Here is an 11,151-nt window from a genome sequence, read left to right as displayed (position 1 = left end):
CCAGACCAATCAAACAGAGGCCACGGAAACATCCATTTGGACAGCGAGATGAAATCAGGAAGCATGTCAATGATCTTCTAGACAGGGAACTCACCGAGCCTTCAGACAGTCCGTGGGCAGCCAACATCGTCTTAGTTAAGAAGAAAGACGGCTCCCAACGCTTCTGTGTTGATTACAGGCAACTGAATAGTGTTACCATTAAGGATGCATATCCTCTCCCTCGTATCGACGAGACCCTTGATGCACTCTCTGGAGCCAAATGGTTTTCAACGTTGGACCTTGCTAGTGGGTACTGGCAGGTAGAGCTTGACTCAGATGCTAAGAAGAAATCAGCTTTCCTAGCAGATGGGGGACTGTATGTCTGGAAGGTCATGCCTTTTGGCATGTGCAACGCCCCGGCAACGTTTGAAAGACTCATGGACCAGGTACTGAGAGGACTGCACTGGGAGACTCTATTGGTCTACTTGGATGACGTGATCGTGTTCGGGAAATCCATTGATGAGGAGATGGCGAGGCTGCAGCAGGTGTTTGAACGTCTAAGACAGACAGGGCTGAAGCTGAAGCCAAAGAAGTGCAACTTGTTCAAGACTTCTGTTTCATAGCTCGGGCACGTTGTCTCTGCAGAAGGCATATCAACTGAGAAGGACAAAACCGAAACAATCAGGACATGGCCCAGACCTGAGTCAGTGAGGGAGGTCTGTGGATTCTTAGGACTTGCATCTTATTACCGTCGCTTCGTTGAAGGCTTTGCCAGAATTGCTAGACCTCTGCATCAACTAACAGAAAAAGGACGGAAGTTCGAGTGGAACCAGGACTGCCAAGAAGCCTTTGAGGAACTGAAGCACAGACTAGTCACGGCCCCAATACTGGTATACCCTACCGAGGAGGAAAGGTTCATTCTGGACACAGACGCCAGCAATGATGGTATTGGCGGTGTACTCTCCCAGATACAGAATGGCCAGGAACGGGTCATTGCCTATGGAAGCCGAGTCCTAAGCAAACCAGAAAGGAACTACTGTGTAACCCGCAAGGAACTACTAGCTGTAGTAGTGTACCTCAAACACTACAGGCAGTATCTTTATGGTCGCCACGTCCAGGTGAGGACTGATCATGGAGCTCTGAGATGGCTGATGAATTTCCGGCAACCTGAAGGTCAGCTGGCAAGATGGCTGGAAGTCATATCAAGCTACGACATTGAGATTATACATAGAGCTGGAAGGATTCACAGCAACGCTGACGCTCTATCACGAAGACCATGCAGGCAGTGTAAGCGAGAAGGAGGCTGCATCTATGGAGGAGACACTGGGAATATCAACATTATCACGTTGAGGAATGATAACCTAGCTGACATCCAAGAGGCCCAACAGGAAGATCCTAACATAAATCCAGTCAGGAATGCACTGGTGGAAGGGAGGAAGCCATCCCGGGAAGAGGCGACGGTATATCCTTTTAAGGTCAAGGTTCTCCTAGATCACTGGGACCAGCTAGAGGTCAAAGATGGTGTTCTCTACAGGAGGTGGGAATCAGGAGATGTCAGGTGGCGTTATGTACTACCTAAAGCTCTGATACCAGAGGTGCTACAGGACCTACACTCTTCTCCCATGGCAGGACATCTTGGTATGACAAAGACTCTACACAAGGTACAGGAACGTTTCTACTGGGTAGGAATGAAGGAAGATGTCAGATGCTTCATTAGGCAATGTCCAGACTGCGCTCGCCGACAGAAGGCAGGACCAGGGAAAAGAGCTCCGCTACAGCAGAGGCAGAGTGGATATCCGATGGAGAGGATCGCCCTGGACATTATGGGACCATTGCCAGTTACTGATGACGGGAACAAGTACATTCTTGTGGTAGCTGACTACTATACCAAGTATGTCGAGGCATATGCAATACCAGATGAAAGAGCTGAAACAGTGGCACGGAAGCTTGTGGACGAATTCATCTGCCGCTATGGAGTTCCTAATGAGATACATAGTGACCAGGGCAGGAACTTCGAGTCCAACATCTTCCAAGAAGTGTGTCAATTACTGGGTGTCAGAAAGACAAGGACGACACCGTACAACCCAAAGAGTGATGGGATGGTTGAAAGGTTCAACCGGACACTGATCAACATTCTTGCTACTCTACTGGATCCAGAAAAGCACCAGCGGGACTGGGACAGGTACATACCCTACGCCACAGCTGCATACAGAAGCTCCACGCACGACACAATCAAGGAGACTCCAAACATGATGATGTTTGGCCGAGAGGTTTCACTGCCTATCGATTTGCAGTTCTCCAAACAGGATGGAAGTGAGTGGACTGACTATGCTCAGCAGCTGAGGGAAAGAATGGAAGAGACGTACCAGAGGGCCCAGAAACGTAAGGGTGTTGAACTGCGACGCCAGAAGAGGAACTATGATCGGAAATCAGATGGGAAACTCTATGAAGCTGGACAGTTCGTATGGCTCCGCAACAATGCCAGGAAAAAGGGAGTCAGCCCCAAATTAGCACCTAAATGGGAAGGTCCATACCAGGTGGTGTCCAGACTGTCTGATGTGACCTATCGTATCCAGAGATCACCCAAGAGCAAACTAAGAGTGGTTCACTTTGATCGCCTGAAGCTCTACAACGGATCTGATATACCAGATGCCTGGAGGACTCAGCCAGCAGACAGAACAGACGAGGTGACTACCGATCGTGAACCAGATGTTGTGGATGATGGACAACCTACTCATGTTTCTACTGAGACTACAGTGGAACCAGGAATTCCATTAACTGATGATTCTAGTGACTCAGACGTCAATTCTTCACGCTATCCAAGAAGGCAGAGAAGACCTCCAGACTATTTCTATTGAACACTCATAACATTCAATCAGCAGATAGATGTGGAACTGTACTCTAGCTGTTAACTGTTAATATATATCGTTCTATGGATCTACTGCGTGGCATAACAGAAGACGCAAGGATTCTGACTGTTAAAGAATGAACTAATCAGATAGAAGCACTAATCCACACGAACTGTTGAACCAATGTGGAAAACAACTCAATTTCCACTGGACTTGTATATATAAATGTTTCGCCATATTTATGTCGTAGTGTAAGTCATTTATTTGTTTTGTGAAACACCACACCATTATCTTTTCGGATAAGATTGTTCGAGGAGGTGTCCTAGTTGTACAAATACTTATGAAAATGATTTAAAATAGAGGCACTCGCTGTAATGTTTATATTCAGAGTTAATGTCCACAGAATGAACACGTTCATACAGCTAATGAGAATGATGATAATGTTACTATCAATGAGAGCTTACAGAAATAAGTTATGGAAGATGCAGAGAGATTGATTGTACATAGTATCCATATAAGGAGTGTATATAAAGAGGACATAACTCTCAGTATGATTAATACAGCGATGCATATATAATTCAATACATTTTGGTTTCTTTGTCAAATTGTTTGGAATCCCTCTGTAAATGTGAGGATGAAACAAATGTGAGGACACATTCCTTGAAGAGGGGGCTGTGTAGCGAACCAGTCCGCTACGGTTTTTGGTTATAATGCAGTAAACGTAGATGGCGCTATAGCTTTTGGTGCGTTAGAACTCAATGATCGACTTACGCAACACACTGCGTAAGGCAGCTCTCGGAGACTATAAATAGCGGAGTTTCGCAGTGATCTCGTCACTTCGACGGCGGCTGAGGTCGGAGTCGGACGACGAACTCCCTGCGCTCCTCTCCAACTGGGCTGAATCAAGAAAAGGTTTGGAAATGAACATTGCTCGCTTAATTTCTACTACTGCAAATACAATTCTGGATAATTGGTGACGGTGTTAATGGTGATAACCTGTACAAATGCTGAACAATGATGTATAATTAAATTATGACCGTTGTCATATACCAAATGTATTCATCGTCTCCAACCTGTGTGATCTATGGAATCCGATTGACTTCTACAGTATAAGCCTTCCCATAGAGATTATACAGCCCCAATAGAAATCTTCTGTTCAGACAACCCCTCAACACTCCACCCCCATATATTTTGGGAAAACGGAACACGCCCGAGTCTCTACATAACGCCATATATACGGAAACCGCTCGCGTTAAGGATGGCTAGTAATTCATCTACAGATGAAGATGATAGAGGCAAGGGACAGGCCGGCCCCCCAGCATCCAGGACCCGTTCTAAGATGGAGTGCCGCCACATTACGATAGGCCTTTCGTAGCTGATCGCGACAGATATTGAGCCGTCCTATTTTGTTCTATAATAAAAAAAAAGATTGCCACAACTGACCTCAAGATCCGATGAGATCTGGGGCCCGTCTTACAAAGAGTTGCGATTGATCCGATCAATCGCAACTATATATGGACGGCCAGCAACATCTATTATGTATGCTTGTTCAAAATATTTTCTAGCTATGATGTATATTCATGCATTCATTGTTTTCTTGAAAATTCACTGTGCTTTTCTTGTTTACAATGGACATTTTGCAAATTTCCTGTAGAAAGGATTCTGACACTGATGGATTTCCATAGAGTTACGATTGATTGGATCAATCATAAATCTTTGTAAGACGGGGCCCTGGCCTGATCACTATGATTACCTCACAATTTAGACCACAGTTTCAATCGTAGCGCGAATCGTCACAGTGGAAAGGTATAATTCCAATTACACCGGCGGCAAAACGGAATCTTCGCTCCACGTCGCACGACGGATTCAAGAACATAGCAAATGTATTGTCAAATACCCTTCATGACAAAGCACCAAAAAAAATTATTTGGCACAAATTGGTAATCTAAAACTTAAAAAAAGCACTTTCGTCCTTGATTGTGAACAAACGACTAACAACCTAATGTGACATTGGATTATTCGTTTTTCACTAATTTCCCATGGTATTGCCCTCCTGCGACCCCCCCCCCCCCCCCTCCGACTCCCTGGCAGTATTAGTTAAAGATAGACTCAGTGGAACAGCATGACCCTGGAAAGCGGGGGTGCTAAAGCACCCCCAGCACCCCAGGGGGTGCTGCGTGTACTATTTTTCATAGACAGCACCCCCTGGAGTTCTGGTTGGTGAGTCACATAGGAGAAATGTATGGAAAATAACCAACAACTTGCGTTAAAACCCTTTTTGGGGCTTGTCAACATTTTCACCACCAAAACGACCTTCATTTTGCAGTAAACCTTTTTTCGTTGTCAATTTTACATTGGCTCCAAGACTTATTCTGAATTGAAACGTGTACACCAGGAATGTACACTCCTTCTCAAGATGTGTTTACCGAGTTAAAATGTTTACCATTTTTAACCAACGTGTTAAATATTTCAGATGTGTCTTCATGTATAAATGTATTTACAGTTTATCTGCTGACTAATTTGGCAAGTTTGTTTTCTCCAACTCGGTGAATTTCACCAAATCATCACCAGAGAATCAGCAAGAGGCGACCTAGTTCTCCCTAAATGTCGTACAGAATACTGTAAAAATGCAATATACTATGACAGCCCTTCTTATAACAACCTACCAACTGAAATAATATCTCAAATTAGTATTGCATCGCGCCCGGGGGCCACTTGCATTTACGAGAGGATACCATGCGCGTCCAAAAAACACGTAAAAAGGATGTCTGTTTCAAGATAGGGCACGTTACGTACGTAACGTAATAAAGGTGTCCAAAACACTAAAATAATGAAAAAAGGGTATCTATTTCACTAAGAAAGCTACGTGTCTAGGGTCAAATTTGCGAGGGTATAAAAAGATTAAAAATGCTTGCCCCCAATCACAGTCAACACTACGCGTTTAGAGTCCGATTTGCGGGAGGTGGGGCCGTATGAAATGATGTAGGGAAAGGTAAAGGCACACAAGGATGTAGTTTAAGGTAAAACCTTAATTGTTACCAACAAGAGGGTAGTTATCAACAATTCGACACCATATTGCATTCATGGAATACCCCTGGTGGAGACTGATAATGCAAAATAACTTGGTGTAAACTTCCAGGAAAACCTGAACTGGAATCACCATGTAGACAAAACAACTAAGTCTGCCAACTCAGTCAGCAGCTTCCTGCAGAGAAATATCAGGGACTGTCCTCTAAAGACGAAAGTGTTGTGCTACAAAGCACTTGTCCTTCTAGTACTGGAGTATGCTGATGTGGTATGGGACCCATTTACCCAGAGGAACATCTCAAAACTGGAAATGGTACAACGCCGATACGCCCGCTTTGCTTTAGGAGACTTTCGACGTACCAGCAGCGTATCAGATATGCTAAAGCAACTCCAGAGGCCTACGCTTCAGGAAATAAGGGCACAACAGTGAGATAACATGGTCTACTGCATCATCAACAAGCTTATTGACATCCCGGATAACCAGTTTATTCCATCAACTGGACCATGTACACTTGAAAAGTTCCTGATATTCCAAATCCCATATGCCAGAACACAAATATATCAAAAGACATTCTTTCCTGATGCTATCAGAATATGGAACTCACTCCCAGCAAAGATAGTTCACACCACCTCCCTCGCGTCTTTCAAGCAGGAGGTGCAGCAAAGGAGGCTTCGTTAAGGCCTCTTCTGTTTTTAGCCGCACATAGTTTTGTAGAGATTTTTACTCGCACTATACTTGACAAACACAACGAGTACGATAATATGCCAACGGCAGTCTGTACTTTACAGGAAGAAGAAGAACCGACGATCAAAGTCCATCTGTCCGTGACGTAAAACAATTAAAATATCGCTGACCAAAGGTATCGTGTTGTTTCCAATACTTGCTAAGGGTATGGTTTCACACGCCAGTACTTGGGGTGCATTTTCAGAACATGGAAAATACTTGTTTTTGGTGCTTTTCGAGACTCCATGGTCTCGCATGGTATCCACTCGTCAATGGAAGTGCCCCCCCCCCCGGTCCATCATTCAATTTAATTTAATCGAGCATTAGCTACTCATGACCCATAAGCGTTGCTCTTTTCAAATTGTACCTCAATCACTTATAATTATGATTAACATTTTGGCCCTCTATTTTGATATATTTGTTCGACTCACTTTCTTAATTTTTACGGATTTCGGCTAATTGTAATTGTAATAATACATGTCTTAATGATTTCACATCATTTGCTCTTTGTTTATATCATTGTACTTTTATTGTTAATTATATGTTTTACTTCCCACTTGAGCTTTAAAATTCCTTCGCATGTACTTACTAATTTATTTATGCCTCTGTTATCATGATGTTATGTAAATGACTTATGTACATTGTCACGGGGCCCCATGGGAGACCAACACATTGTCGAATTGGCTTTCCTGTTTTTAAACAAACATGAATAAAACCCAGACGAATACATATATTTAGGGGACCAGAACTGATGGGACCAAGACGAAAACGAGACCTCCAACCACCCATTTGGGCTTATTATAATCACTCGGGTCGCGTTCGCGTTCGAAATCACTCGGGTCGCGTTCGAAATCACTCGGGTTTTGGATTTTTTCTAACGGAGTCTTCAATGGGACAAACACGCTGGGAAAATAATATGAAATTGAAATTCTAGTTTCGTTTTAAGCCGGCAAGTGCCTCAAATAAAATGCACTCGCCTACTGCTTAACATAACAAACAAGCAAATCAGCCATGTGGCTCAACTATCCTAGAATAGATCCAGACCTCTACTGTTTTTATACGAGGACTCCGAGTCGGAACTTGCCATATCTGCCACATCGATATTACATCGTCATTCCCATGTGCGGACATGCATGCCTGCATGCAATGGCCCCAAGGCGGGACCCGGCCACGGTCGGACACGGCGTGCATCGGTAGCATGGAGCAAGGTAACGTGAGTCTAGCCGAGTTTATAGATCCCACGTTACAGTGCCAGTCAGTCCGCAGCTCGTCCGAAAGTATTTAATTCAGCGGTATCCATAGCCAGCCATCCGTGGTTTAATGTATATGTACGTAATTAGACCAAAAGCTTCGGTCTCTGTAATGTTCGTTGTTCCGCTGAACTCCGTTAGCTCCACTCACCAATACAGAGACCAAATTTCTAGCTCGATCTGTACAGGGACTCAATGGCCATATGTTTATTTTCCTTTTGGTGCATTTTATGACAAAATGGAATAATAATCTTTATTTGATACAGTTCTTTTCATATATTTTTATGAAATAAAGACAAAAATCGATGAGCGCCGTCTGTTTTTTTTTGCATTGTTAACCTCGTAATGATGGTTGCACCATAGCGAGCCGTCTGTGTACGAGGAGAAATAAAAATGTTAAAAATGTCTTTCTGTCTCTCCTACCTTTCCGAAATTAAAACGGTCCCTCGATCGGACATAGTTATTTAGACGCAGGACAAATAATGCTCTGACAACCAAACTAACTTTTCGTCAGCATCTAGATCTTAGATCGATTTTGAAATTGATTTTGGAAATCGATTTTAACCTCTAAATAGCTAGCACCTCAAAAAAAAAATCTTGAAATATGTTCTGAACGATCACGCACTGTAACTAGATCTACGCCGATATTTTATATCCGATTTTTCCTTCAAGGGGCATGATCGAAGATTGGCAGGTGATCGCCGATTGTGGTAAAATCGGGTAAAATCGGGAGCCGATTTTAACATCGGTTAATTTGAACAGGTACAATTACGATTTTAAAATAAATTTAAAATCGATTTCCAAAATCAATTTTAAAATCGATCTAAGATCAATTTTAGATAAGTTTTAGTATTAGTTTTTAAAAGCCCATTCACATTTTTACTGATGCTGACGAAAAGTTAGTTTGGTTGTCAGAGCAATATTTGTCCTGCGTCTAAATTACTATGTCCGATCGAGGGACCGTTTTAATTTCGGAAAGGTAGGAGAGACAGAGAGAGAGAAAATTAAGACTGATCCCCGTTCAGCTCAACGTATACGTTTGGCACGCGAGCACAAAGAAGATCAATTAAGCACATCACCTAATGCAATGTTTCGAGAATTTAGGTAGGGAATTTTTTAGGTCTCCAGTTACTTAAAACATGATATGGCCATTTTATCTATAGAATAAGACAAATTTTATGAGAAATGGACAATAATTAAGAGCAGAATTTTAAAACGCCTATCGGAAAGATCGTCCTCAAAGCTCATTACGTATTAGACAGCTGGCAGCCGTCTGTTTCGAGTTTTTTAACATTTTTATTTCTCCTCGTACACAGACGGCTCGCTATGGTGCAACCATCATTACGGGGTTAACAATGCAAAATCCCCCAGACGGCGCTCATCGATAGTTGTCTTTATTTCATAAAACTATATGAAAAGAACTGTATCAAATACAGATTATTATTCCGTTTTGTCCTAAAATGCACCAAAAAGGGAAAATACACATATGGCCATTGAGTCCCTGTACAGATCGAGCTAGAACTTCGGTCTCTGTATTGGTGAGTGGAGCTAACGGAGTTCAGCGGAACAACGAACATTGCAGAGACCGAAGCTTTTGGTCTAATTACGTATATATGCATTAAACCACGGATGGCTGGCTATGCATACCGCTGAATTAAATACTTTCGGACGAGCTGCGGACTGACTGGCACTGTAACGTGGGATCTAACTCGGCTAGACTCACGTTACCTTGCTCCATGCTACCGATGCACGCCGTGTCCGACCGTGGCCGGGTCCCGCCTTGGGGCCATTGCATGCAGGCATGCATGTCCGCACATGGGAATGACGATGTAATATCGATGTGGCAGATATGGCAAGTTCCGACTCGGAGTCCTCGTATAAAAACAGTAGAAGTCTGGATGTATTCTAGGATAGTTGAGCCACATGGCTGATTTGCTTGTTTGTTATGTTAAGCAGTAGGCGAGTGCATTTTATTTGAGGCACTTGCCGGCTTAAAACGAAACTAGAATTTCAATTTCATATTATTTTCCCAGCGTGTTTGTCCCATTGAAGACACCGTTAGAAAAAAAATCGCATCCAAATAAAAAAAATCGCCAAAAATCCAAAACCCGAGTGATTTCGAACGTGACCCGAGTGATTTCGAACGCGAACGCGACCCGAGTGATTATAATAAGCCCCCATTTGGGAACCCGGGTGCAAACGCTATATGGATCCCATCCGGGGTATATGGGATTCATTTGGGTCCCATTTGGGTTAGCCACCTGGGACACATCTTACATCCCAGATGACACCAGATCAAACCCAACTGGGCCTCAGTAAGTAATTCAAAGATGATGCATTTTTATGTCTTTAGGATAAATAATCATTGTTCCACACAGAGGCGGCGGAACGTAGGAAAAATGCCCTTTCAAAATGAACTTTGCCCTTTTTCAAAGTGAAATGCCCTTTTCAAAGTAAAACATAATACATTTTAGGTTAGAAAATCACAGTTTTGGGGGGCTCGCGCTTGCATCTATTATTGTTTATTATCAAGTATTTGTTATGTCTATGGTTATAAAAATGCATAGAAAGTTCAGATTGGAATATCACACATTTTTGGTTCGTATTCCGCGCTCGCACGTTAAGGTACTTATTCTGTTCTTGGTTGAAAAACAGTGCTTAGAATATCCAGTTTTCAGGTGAGAAAATCACAATTTTCTGGCTCGCGCTCGCATCAAACATTGTTTAGTAAGATATTCACCCTGTTCATATAAAAATGCTTAGAATGTCAAATTTTCACGTTGGAATATCACACATTTTCGCTCGTGTTTTGCGCTCACACCAATTACTGTTTATTTAGTCATTCTGTTCCTGGTTAAAATGCCTAAATTGTACAGTTTTCTGGTTAGAATATCACAAATTTTCAGCTCACGCTTCGCGCTCGCATCATCGATTGGTGAGATATGTAGCACGTATATCCTATTCATGAGCAATTAAATGAAGTTTTCTAAATGTTCCTTTTCAGGTCAGAATATCAAAATTTTCAGCTCGCGCTCGCGTTAATTCTGGAGTTAGATTCACATCCTTTCTTTCATGATTACAGGGTAAACAATTACAATGGTTTACAAATTATTTATCCAACAGGAAAATTAGAACTTGTATCAATAATGGAATAATTTACTCTGTGAAGAAAAGGCGATTATGAAAAGTGTACCACAAGGTTCTTTACTGGGACCGCTGTTGTTCATCATTTCATGGCATACATGAAAATTTTGCTTTAGATGAGTGCAAGATTCATCTTTATGCAGATGACACGGTAATTCATTATTGCATAAAAATCCTG

Source organism: Lytechinus pictus, chromosome 4, assembly GCF_037042905.1.
Source record: "Lytechinus pictus isolate F3 Inbred chromosome 4, Lp3.0, whole genome shotgun sequence".
NCBI classification, from domain to species: Eukaryota; Metazoa; Echinodermata; class Echinoidea; order Temnopleuroida; family Toxopneustidae; genus Lytechinus; species Lytechinus pictus.
The sequence above is the reverse complement of the archived record's forward strand: the minus strand, read 5'-3'. Positions refer to the sequence as shown.